This window comes from Trifolium pratense, linkage group LG3 (genome assembly GCF_020283565.1).
Source record: "Trifolium pratense cultivar HEN17-A07 linkage group LG3, ARS_RC_1.1, whole genome shotgun sequence".
Classification (NCBI taxonomy): domain Eukaryota; kingdom Viridiplantae; phylum Streptophyta; class Magnoliopsida; order Fabales; family Fabaceae; genus Trifolium; species Trifolium pratense.
This window is the reverse complement of record NC_060061.1, coordinates 27,279,479-27,290,605: the sequence shown is the minus strand read 5'-3', so window position 1 is coordinate 27,290,605 and position 11,127 is coordinate 27,279,479.

Below are 11,127 nucleotides of genomic sequence, written 5' to 3'. Positions count from 1 at the left end.
GAATTTCTTATGTATATTCTTTTCTAAGATAGGTAGATAAGATAGAAGATATATCAAATTAATTAATATGACTTAATGGTCAATGTAATAAAAAGTGTAACTAAAGGTCAGGGTTTCGAATCTTGTGATTTTTTTTTTTAACATTTTAATATTCTATTAACTTTTGAATAAAGACACAAAATAACCTTAATTGAATGATGTGGCAACAAATTAAAAAGGGGCAAACTTGAAATTTCTTATGTATATTCTTTTCTAAGATAGGTAGATATATCAAATTAATTGATATGGCTTAATGGTCAATGTAATAAAAAGTGTAACTAAAGGTTAGGGGTTCGAATCTTGTTGATTTTTTTTTTTAACATTTTAATATTCTATTAACTTTTGAATAAAGACACAAAATAACCTTCATTGAATGATGTGGCAACAAATTAAAAAGGGGCAAACTTGGAATTTCTTATGTATATTCTTTTCTAAGATAGAAGATTAATTGATATGGCTTAATGGTCAATGTAATAAAAAGTGTAACTAAAGGTTAGGGGTTCGAATCTTGTTGATTTTTTTTTTTTTAACATTTTAATATTCTATTAACTTTTGAATAAAGACACAAAATAACCTTAATTGAATGATGTGGCAACAAATTAAAAAGGGGCAAACTTGGAATTTCTTATGTATATTCTTTTCTAAGATAGAAGATATATCAAATTAATTGATATGGCTTAATGGTCAATGTAATAAAAAGTGTAACTAAAGGTCAGGGGTTCGAATCTTGTTGAATTTTTTTTTTTAACATTTTAATATTCTATTAACTTTTGAATAAAGACACAAAATAACCTTAATTGAATGATGTGGCAACAAATTAAAAAGGGGCAAACTTGGAATTTCTTATGTATATTCTTTTCTAAGATAGAAGAAGATAGAAGATATATCAAATTAATTGATATGGCTTAATGGTCAATGTAATAAAAAGTGTAACTAAAGGTCAGGGGTTCGAATCTTGTTGATTTTTTTTTTTTTAACATTTTAATATTCTATTAACTTTTGAATAAAGACACAAAATAACCTTAATTGAATGATGTGGCAACAAATTAAAAAGGGGCAAACTTGGAATTTCTTATGTATATTCTTTTCTAAGATAGAAGATTTTTTTTTTAACATTTTAATATTCTATTAACTTTTGAATAAAGACACAAAATAACCTTAATTGAATGATGTGGCAACAAATTAAAAAGGGGCAAACTTGGAATTTCTTATGTATATTCTTTTCTAAGATAGAAGACAGGTTTAACTCATATTGATTATATGTTGGTTACAAAAATATATCAAATTAATTGATATGGCTTAATGGTCAATGTAATAAAAAGTATAACTAAAGGTTAGGGGTTCGAATCTTGTTGAATTTTTTTTTTTTAACATTTTAATATTCTATTAACTTTTGAATAAAGACACAAAATAACCTTCATTGAATGATGTGGCAACAAATTAAAAAGGGGCAAACTTGGAATTTCTTATGTATATTCTTTTCTAAGATAGGTAGATTAATTGATATGGCTTAATGGTCAATGTAATAAAAAGTATAACTAAAGGTTAGGGGTTCGAATCTTGTTGAATTTTTTTTTTTAACATTTTAATATTCTATTAACTTTTGAATAAAGACACAAAATAACCTTAATTGAATGATGTGGCAACAAATTAAAAAGGGGCAAACTTGGAATTTCTTATGTATATTCTTTTCTAAGATAGAAGATATATCAAATTAATTGATATGGCTTAATGGTCAATGTAATAAAAAGTGTAACTAAAGGTCAGGGGTTCGAATCTTGTTGAATTTTTTTTTTTAACATTTTAATATTCTATTAACTTTTGAATAAAGACACAAAATAACCTTAATTGAATGATGTGGCAACAAATTAAAAAGGGGCAAACTTGGAATTTCTTATGTATATTCGTTTCTAAGATAGAAGAAGATAGAAGATATATCAAATTAATTGATATGGCTTAATGGTCAATGTAATAAAAAGTGTAACTAAAGGTCAGGGGTTCGAATCTTGTTGAATTATTTTTTTTTTAACATTTTAATATTCTATTAACTTTTGAATAAAGACACAAAATAACCTTAATTGAATGATGTGGCAACAAATTAAAAAGGGGCAAACTTGGAATTTCTTATGTATATTCTTTTCTAAGATAGAAGATTTTTTTTTTTAACATTTTAATATTCTATTAACTTTTGAATAAAGACACAAAATAACCTTAATTGAATGATGTGGCAACAAATTAAAAAGGGGCAAACTTGGAATTTCTTATGTATATTCTTTTCTAAGATAGAAGATAGGTTTAACTCATATTGATTATATGTTGGTTACAAAAATATATCAAATTAATTGATATGGCTTAATGGTCAATGTAATAAAAAGTGTAACTAAAGGTTAGGGGTTCGAATCTTGTTGAATTTTTTTTTTTTAACATTTTAATATTCTATTAACTTTTGAATAAAGACACAAAATAACCTTAATTAAATGATGTGGCAACAAATTAAAAAGGGGCAAACTTGGAATTTCTTATGTATATTCTTTTCTAAGATAGAAGATTAATTGATATGGCTTAATGGTCAATGTAATAAAAAGTGTAACTAAAGGTTAGGGGTTCGAATCTTGTTGATTTTTTTTTTTAACATTTTAATATTCTATTAACTTTTGAATAAAGACACAAAATAACCTTCATTGAATGATGTGGCAACAAATTAAAAAGGGGCAAACTTGGAATTTCTTATGTATATTCTTTTCTAAGATAGAAGATTAATTGATATGGCTTAATGGTCAATGTAATAAAAAGTGTAACTAAAGGTTAGGGGTTCGAATCTTGTTGATTTTTTTTTTTTTAACATTTTAATATTCTATTAACTTTTGAATAAAGACACAAAATAACCTTAATTGAATGATGTGGCAACAAATTAAAAAGGGGCAAACTTGGAATTTCTTATGTATATTCTTTTCTAAGATAGAAGATATATCAAATTAATTGATATGGCTTAATGGTCAATGTAATAAAAAGTGTAACTAAAGGTCAGGGGTTCGAATCTTGTTGAATTTTTTTTTTTAACATTTTAATATTCTATTAACTTTTGAATAAAGACACAAAATAACCTTAATTGAATGATGTGGCAACAAATTAAAAAGGGGCAAACTTGGAATTTCTTATGTATATTCTTTTCTAAGATAGAAGAAGATAGAAGATATATCAAATTAATTGATATGGCTTAATGGTCAATGTAATAAAAAGTGTAACTAAAGGTCAGGGGTTCGAATCTTGTTGATTTTTTTTTTTTTAACATTTTAATATTCTATTAACTTTTGAATAAAGACACAAAATAACCTTAATTGAATGATGTGGCAACAAATTAAAAAGGGGCAAACTTGGAATTTCTTATGTATATTCTTTTCTAAGATAGAAGATTTTTTTTTTAACATTTTAATATTCTATTAACTTTTGAATAAAGACACAAAATAACCTTAATTGAATGATGTGGCAACAAATTAAAAAGGGGCAAACTTGGAATTTCTTATGTATATTCTTTTCTAAGATAGAAGACAGGTTTAACTCATATTGATTATATGTTGGTTACAAAAATATATCAAATTAATTGATATGGCTTAATGGTCAATGTAATAAAAAGTATAACTAAAGGTTAGGGGTTCGAATCTTGTTGAATTTTTTTTTTTTAACATTTTAATATTCTATTAACTTTTGAATAAAGACACAAAATAACCTTAATTGAATGATGTGGCAACAAATTTAAAAGGGGCAAACTTGGAATTTCTTATGTATATTCTTTTCTAAGATAGGTAGATTAATTGATACGGCTTAATGGTCAATGTAATAAAAAGTATAACTAAAGGTTAGGGGTTCGAATCTTGTTGAATTTTTTTTTTTAACATTTTAATATTCTATTAACTTTTGAATAAAGACACAAAATAACCTTAATTGAATGATGTGGCAACAAATTAAAAAGGGGCAAACTTGGAATTTCTTATGTATATTCTTTTCTAAGATAGAAGATATATCAAATTAATTGATATGGCTTAATGGTCAATGTAATAAAAAGTGTAACTAAAGGTCAGGGGTTCGAATCTTGTTGAATTTTTTTTTTTTAACATTTTAATATTCTATTAACTTTTGAATAAAGACACAAAATAACCTTAATTGAATGATGTGGCAACAAATTAAAAAGGGGCAAACTTGGAATTTCTTATGTATATTCGTTTCTAAGATAGAAGAAGATAGAAGATATATCAAATTAATTGATATGGCTTAATGGTCAATGTAATAAAAAGTGTAACTAAAGGTCAGGGGTTCGAATCTTGTTGAATTATTTTTTTTTTAACATTTTAATATTCTATTAACTTTTGAATAAAGACACAAAATAACCTTAATTGAATGATGTGGCAACAAATTAAAAAGGGGCAAACTTGGAATTTCTTATGTATATTCTTTTCTAAGATAGAAGATTTTTTTTTTTAACATTTTAATATTCTATTAACTTTTGAATAAAGACACAAAATAACCTTAATTGAATGATGTGACAACAAATTAAAAAGGGGCAAACTTGGAATTTCTTATGTATATTCTTTTCTAAGATAGAAGATAGGTTTAACTCATATTGATTATATGTTGGTTACAAAAATATATCAAATTAATTGATATGGCTTAATGGTCAATGTAATAAAAAGTGTAACTAAAGGTTAGGGGTTCGAATCTTGTTGAATTTTTTTTTTTTAACATTTTAATATTCTATTAACTTTTGAATAAAGACACAAAATAACCTTAATTAAATGATGTGGCAACAAATTAAAAAGGGGCAAACTTGGAATTTCTTATGTATATTCTTTTCTAAGATAGAAGATTAATTGATATGGCTTAATGGTCAATGTAATAAAAAGTGTAACTAAAGGTTAGGGGTTCGAATCTTGTTGATTTTTTTTTTTAACATTTTAATATTCTATTAACTTTTGAATAAAGACACAAAATAACCTTCATTGAATGATGTGGCAACAAATTAAAAAGGGGCAAACTTGGAATTTCTTATGTATATTCTTTTCTAAGATAGAAGATTAATTGATATGGCTTAATGGTCAATGTAATAAAAAGTGTAACTAAAGGTTAGGGGTTCGAATCTTGTTGATTTTTTTTTTTTAACATTTTAATATTCTATTAACTTTTGAATAAAGACACAAAATAACCTTCATTGAATGATGTGGCAACAAATTAAAAAGGGGCAAACTTGGAATTTCTTATGTATATTCTTTTCTAAGATAGAAGATATATCAAATTAATTGATATGGCTTAATGGTCAATGTAATAAAAAGTGTAACTAAAGGTCAGGGGTTCGAATCTTGTTGAATTTTTTTTTTAACATTTTAATATGCTATTAACTTTTGAATAAAGACACAAAATAACCTTAATTGAATGATGTGGCAACAAATTAAAAAGGGGCAAACTTGGAATTTCTTATGTATATTCTTTTCTAAGATAGAAGAAGATAGAAGATATATCAAATTAATTGATATGGCTTAATGGTCAATGTAATAAAAAGTGTAACTAAAGGTCAGGGGTTCGAATCTTGTTGATTTTTTTTTTTTAACATTTTAATATTCTATTAACTTTTGAATAAAGACACAAAATAACCTTAATTGAATGATGTGGCAACAAATTAAAAAGGGGCAAACTTGGAATTTCTTATGTATATTCTTTTCTATAGAAGATTTTTTTTTTTAACATTTTAATATTCTATTAACTTTTGAATAAAGACACAAAATAACCTTAATTGAATGATGTGGCAACAAATTAAAAAGGGGCAAACTTGGAATTTCTTATGTATATTCTTTTCTAAGATAGAAGATAGGTTTAACTCATATTGATTATATGTTGGTTACAAAAATATATTCTAAGATAATAAAAAGTGTAGATTCGAATAATTTTTTTTTTTTAACATTTTAATTTCTATTAACTTTTGATATGGCTTAATGGTCAATGTAATAAAAAGTGTAACTAAAGGTTAGGGGTTCGAATCTTGTTGATTTTTTTTTTTAACATTTTAATATTCTATTAACTTTTGAATAAAGACACAAAATAACCTTCATTGAATGATGTGGCAACAAATTAAAAAGGGGCAAACTTGGAATTTCTTATGTATATTCTTTTCTAAGATAGAAGATTAATTGATATGGCTTAATGGTCAATGTAATAAAAAGTGTAACTAAAGGTTAGGGGTTCGAATCTTGTTGATTTTTTTTTTTTAACATTTTAATATTCTATTAACTTTTGAATAAAGACACAAAATAACCTTCATTGAATGATGTGGCAACAAATTAAAAAGGGGCAAACTTGGAATTTCTTATGTATATTCTTTTCTAAGATAGAAGATATATCAAATTAATTGATATGGCTTAATGGTCAATGTAATAAAAAGTGTAACTAAAGGTCAGGGGTTCGAATCTTGTTGAATTTTTTTTTTAACATTTTAATATGCTATTAACTTTTGAATAAAGACACAAAATAACCTTAATTGAATGATGTGGCAACAAATTAAAAAGGGGCAAACTTGGAATTTCTTATGTATATTCTTTTCTAAGATAGAAGAAGATAGAAGATATATCAAATTAATTGATATGGCTTAATGGTCAATGTAATAAAAAGTGTAACTAAAGGTCAGGGGTTCGAATCTTGTTGATTTTTTTTTTTTAACATTTTAATATTCTATTAACTTTTGAATAAAGACACAAAATAACCTTAATTGAATGATGTGGCAACAAATTAAAAAGGGGCAAACTTGGAATTTCTTATGTATATTCTTTTCTAAGATAGAAGATTTTTTTTTTAACATTTTAATATTCTATTAACTTTTGAATAAAGACACAAAATAACCTTAATTGAATGATGTGGCAACAAATTAAAAAGGGGCAAACTTGGAATTTCTTATGTATATTCTTTTCTAAGATAGAAGATTTTAATATTCTATTAACTTTTGAATAAAGACACAAAATAACCTTAATTGAATGATGTGGCAACAAATTAAAAAGGGGCAAACTTGGAATTTCTTATGTATATTCTTTTCTAAGATAGGTAGATAAGATAGAAGATATATCAAATTAATTAATATGACTTAATGGTCAATGTAATAAAAAGTGTAACTAAAGGTCAGGGTTTCGAATCTTGTTGATTTTTTTTTTTAACATTTTAATATTCTATTAACTTTTGAATAAAGACACAAAATAACCTTAATTGAATGATGTGGCAACAAATTAAAAAGGGGCAAACTTGAAATTTCTTATGTATATTCTTTTCTAAGATAGGTAGATATATCAAATTAATTGATATGGCTTAATGGTCAATGTAATAAAAAGTGTAACTAAAGGTTAGGGGTTCGAATCTTGTTGATTTTTTTTTTTAACATTTTAATATTCTATTAACTTTTGAATAAAGACACAAAATAACCTTCATTGAATGATGTGGCAACAAATTAAAAAGGGGCAAACTTGGAATTTCTTATGTATATTCTTTTCTAAGATAGAAGATTAATTGATATGGCTTAATGGTCAATGTAATAAAAAGTGTAACTAAAGGTTAGGGGTTCGAATCTTGTTGATTTTTTTTTTTTTAACATTTTAATATTCTATTAACTTTTGAATAAAGACACAAAATAACCTTAATTGAATGATGTGGCAACAAATTAAAAAGGGGCAAACTTGGAATTTCTTATGTATATTCTTTTCTAAGATAGAAGATATATCAAATTAATTGATATGGCTTAATGGTCAATGTAATAAAAAGTGTAACTAAAGGTCAGGGGTTCGAATCTTGTTGAATTTTTTTTTTTAACATTTTAATATTCTATTAACTTTTGAATAAAGACACAAAATAACCTTAATTGAATGATGTGGCAACAAATTAAAAAGGGGCAAACTTGGAATTTCTTATGTATATTCTTTTCTAAGATAGAAGAAGATAGAAGATATATCAAATTAATTGATATGGCTTAATGGTCAATGTAATAAAAAGTGTAACTAAAGGTCAGGGGTTCGAATCTTGTTGATTTTTTTTTTTTAACATTTTAATATTCTATTAACTTTTGAATAAAGACACAAAATAACCTTAATTGAATGATGTGGCAACAAATTAAAAAGGGGCAAACTTGGAATTTCTTATGTATATTCTTTTCTAAGATAGAAGATTTTTTTTTTAACATTTTAATATTCTATTAACTTTTGAATAAAGACACAAAATAACCTTAATTGAATGATGTGGCAACAAATTAAAAAGGGGCAAACTTGGAATTTCTTATGTATATTCTTTTCTAAGATAGAAGACAGGTTTAACTCATATTGATTATATGTTGGTTACAAAAATATATCAAATTAATTGATATGGCTTAATGGTCAATGTAATAAAAAGTATAACTAAAGGTTAGGGGTTCGAATCTTGTTGAATTTTTTTTTTTTAACATTTTAATATTCTATTAACTTTTGAATAAAGACACAAAATAACCTTAATTGAATGATGTGGCAACAAATTTAAAAGGGGCAAACTTGGAATTTCTTATGTATATTCTTTTCTAAGATAGGTAGATTAATTGATATGGCTTAATGGTCAATGTAATAAAAAGTATAACTAAAGGTTAGGGGTTCGAATCTTGTTGAATTTTTTTTTTTAAAAAGTATAACTAAAGGTTAGGGGTTCGAATCTTGTTGAATTTTTTTTTTTAACATTTTAATATTCTATTAACTTTTGAATAAAGACACAAAATAACCTTAATTGAATGATGTGGCAACAAATTAAAAAGGGGCAAACTTGGAATTTCTTATGTATATTCTTTTCTAAGATAGAAGATATATCAAATTAATTGATATGGCTTAATGGTCAATGTAATAAAAAGTGTAACTAAAGGTCAGGGGTTCGAATCTTGTTGAATTTTTTTTTTTAACATTTTAATATTCTATTAACTTTTGAATAAAGACACAAAATAACCTTAATTGAATGATGTGGCAACAAATTAAAAAGGGGCAAACTTGGAATTTCTTATGTATATTCGTTTCTAAGATAGAAGAAGATAGAAGATATATCAAATTAATTGATATGGCTTAATGGTCAATGTAATAAAAAGTGTAACTAAAGGTCAGGGGTTCGAATCTTGTTGAATTATTTTTTTTTTAACATTTTAATATTCTATTAACTTTTGAATAAAGACACAAAATAACCTTAATTGAATGATGTGGCAACAAATTAAAAAGGGGCAAACTTGGAATTTCTTATGTATATTCTTTTCTAAGATAGAAGATTTTTTTTTTTAACATTTTAATATTCTATTAACTTTTGAATAAAGACACAAAATAACCTTAATTGAATGATGTGACAACAAATTAAAAAGGGGCAAACTTGGAATTTCTTATGTATATTCTTTTCTAAGATAGAAGATAGGTTTAACTCATATTGATTATATGTTGGTTACAAAAATATATCAAATTAATTGATATGGCTTAATGGTCAATGTAATAAAAAGTGTAACTAAAGGTTAGGGGTTCGAATCTTGTTGAATTTTTTTTTTTTAACATTTTAATATTCTATTAACTTTTGAATAAAGACACAAAATAACCTTAATTAAATGATGTGGCAACAAATTAAAAAGGGGCAAACTTGGAATTTCTTATGTATATTCTTTTCTAAGATAGAAGATTAATTGATATGGCTTAATGGTCAATGTAATAAAAAGTGTAACTAAAGGTTAGGGGTTCGAATCTTGTTGATTTTTTTTTTTTAACATTTTAATATTCTATTAACTTTTGAATAAAGACACAAAATAACCTTCATTGAATGATGTGGCAACAAATTAAAAAGGGGCAAACTTGGAATTTCTTATGTATATTCTTTTCTAAGATAGAAGATTAATTGATATGGCTTAATGGTCAATGTAATAAAAAGTGTAACTAAAGGTTAGGGGTTCGAATCTTGTTGATTTTTTTTTTTTAACATTTTAATATTCTATTAACTTTTGAATAAAGACACAAAATAACCTTCAATTGAATGATGTGGCAACAAATTAAAAAGGGGCAAACTTGGAATTTCTTATGTATATTCTTTTCTAAGATAGAAGATATATCAAATTAATTGATATGGCTTAATGGTCAATGTAATAAAAAGTGTAACTAAAGGTCAGGGGTTCGAATCTTGTTGAATTTTTTTTTTAACATTTTAATATGCTATTAACTTTTGAATAAAGACACAAAATAACCTTAATTGAATGATGTGGCAACAAATTAAAAAGGGGCAAACTTGGAATTTCTTATGTATATTCTTTTCTAAGATAGAAGAAGATAGAAGATATATCAAATTAATTGATATGGCTTAATGGTCAATGTAATAAAAAGTGTAACTAAAGGTCAGGGGTTCGAATCTTGTTGATTTTTTTTTTTAACATTTTAATATTCTATTAACTTTTGAATAAAGACACAAAATAACCTTAATTGAATGATGTGGCAACAAATTAAAAAGGGGCAAACTTGGAATTTCTTATGTATATTCTTTTCTAAGATAGAAGATTTTTTTTTTTAACATTTTAATATTCTATTAACTTTTGAATAAAGACACAAAATAACCTTAATTGAATGATGTGGCAACAAATTAAAAAGGGGCAAACTTGGAATTTCTTATGTATATTCTTTTCTAAGATAGAAGATAGGTTTAACTCATATTGATTATATGTTGGTTACAAAAATATATCAAATTAATTGATATGGCAAAAATATATCAAATTAATTGATATGGCTTAATGGTCAATGTAATAAAAAGTATAACTAAAGGTTAGGGGTTCGAATCTTGTTGAATTTTTTTTTTTTAACATTTTAATATTCTATTAACTTTTGAATAAAGACACAAAATAACCTTAATTAAATGATGTGGCAACAAATTAAAAAGGGGCAAACTTGGAATTTCTTATGTATATTCTTTTCTAAGATAGGTTTATATGTTGGTTACAAAAATATATCAAATTAATTGATATGGCTTAATGGTCAATGTAATAAAAAGTATAACTAAAGGTTAGGGGTTCGAATCTTGTTGAATTTTTTTTTTTTAACA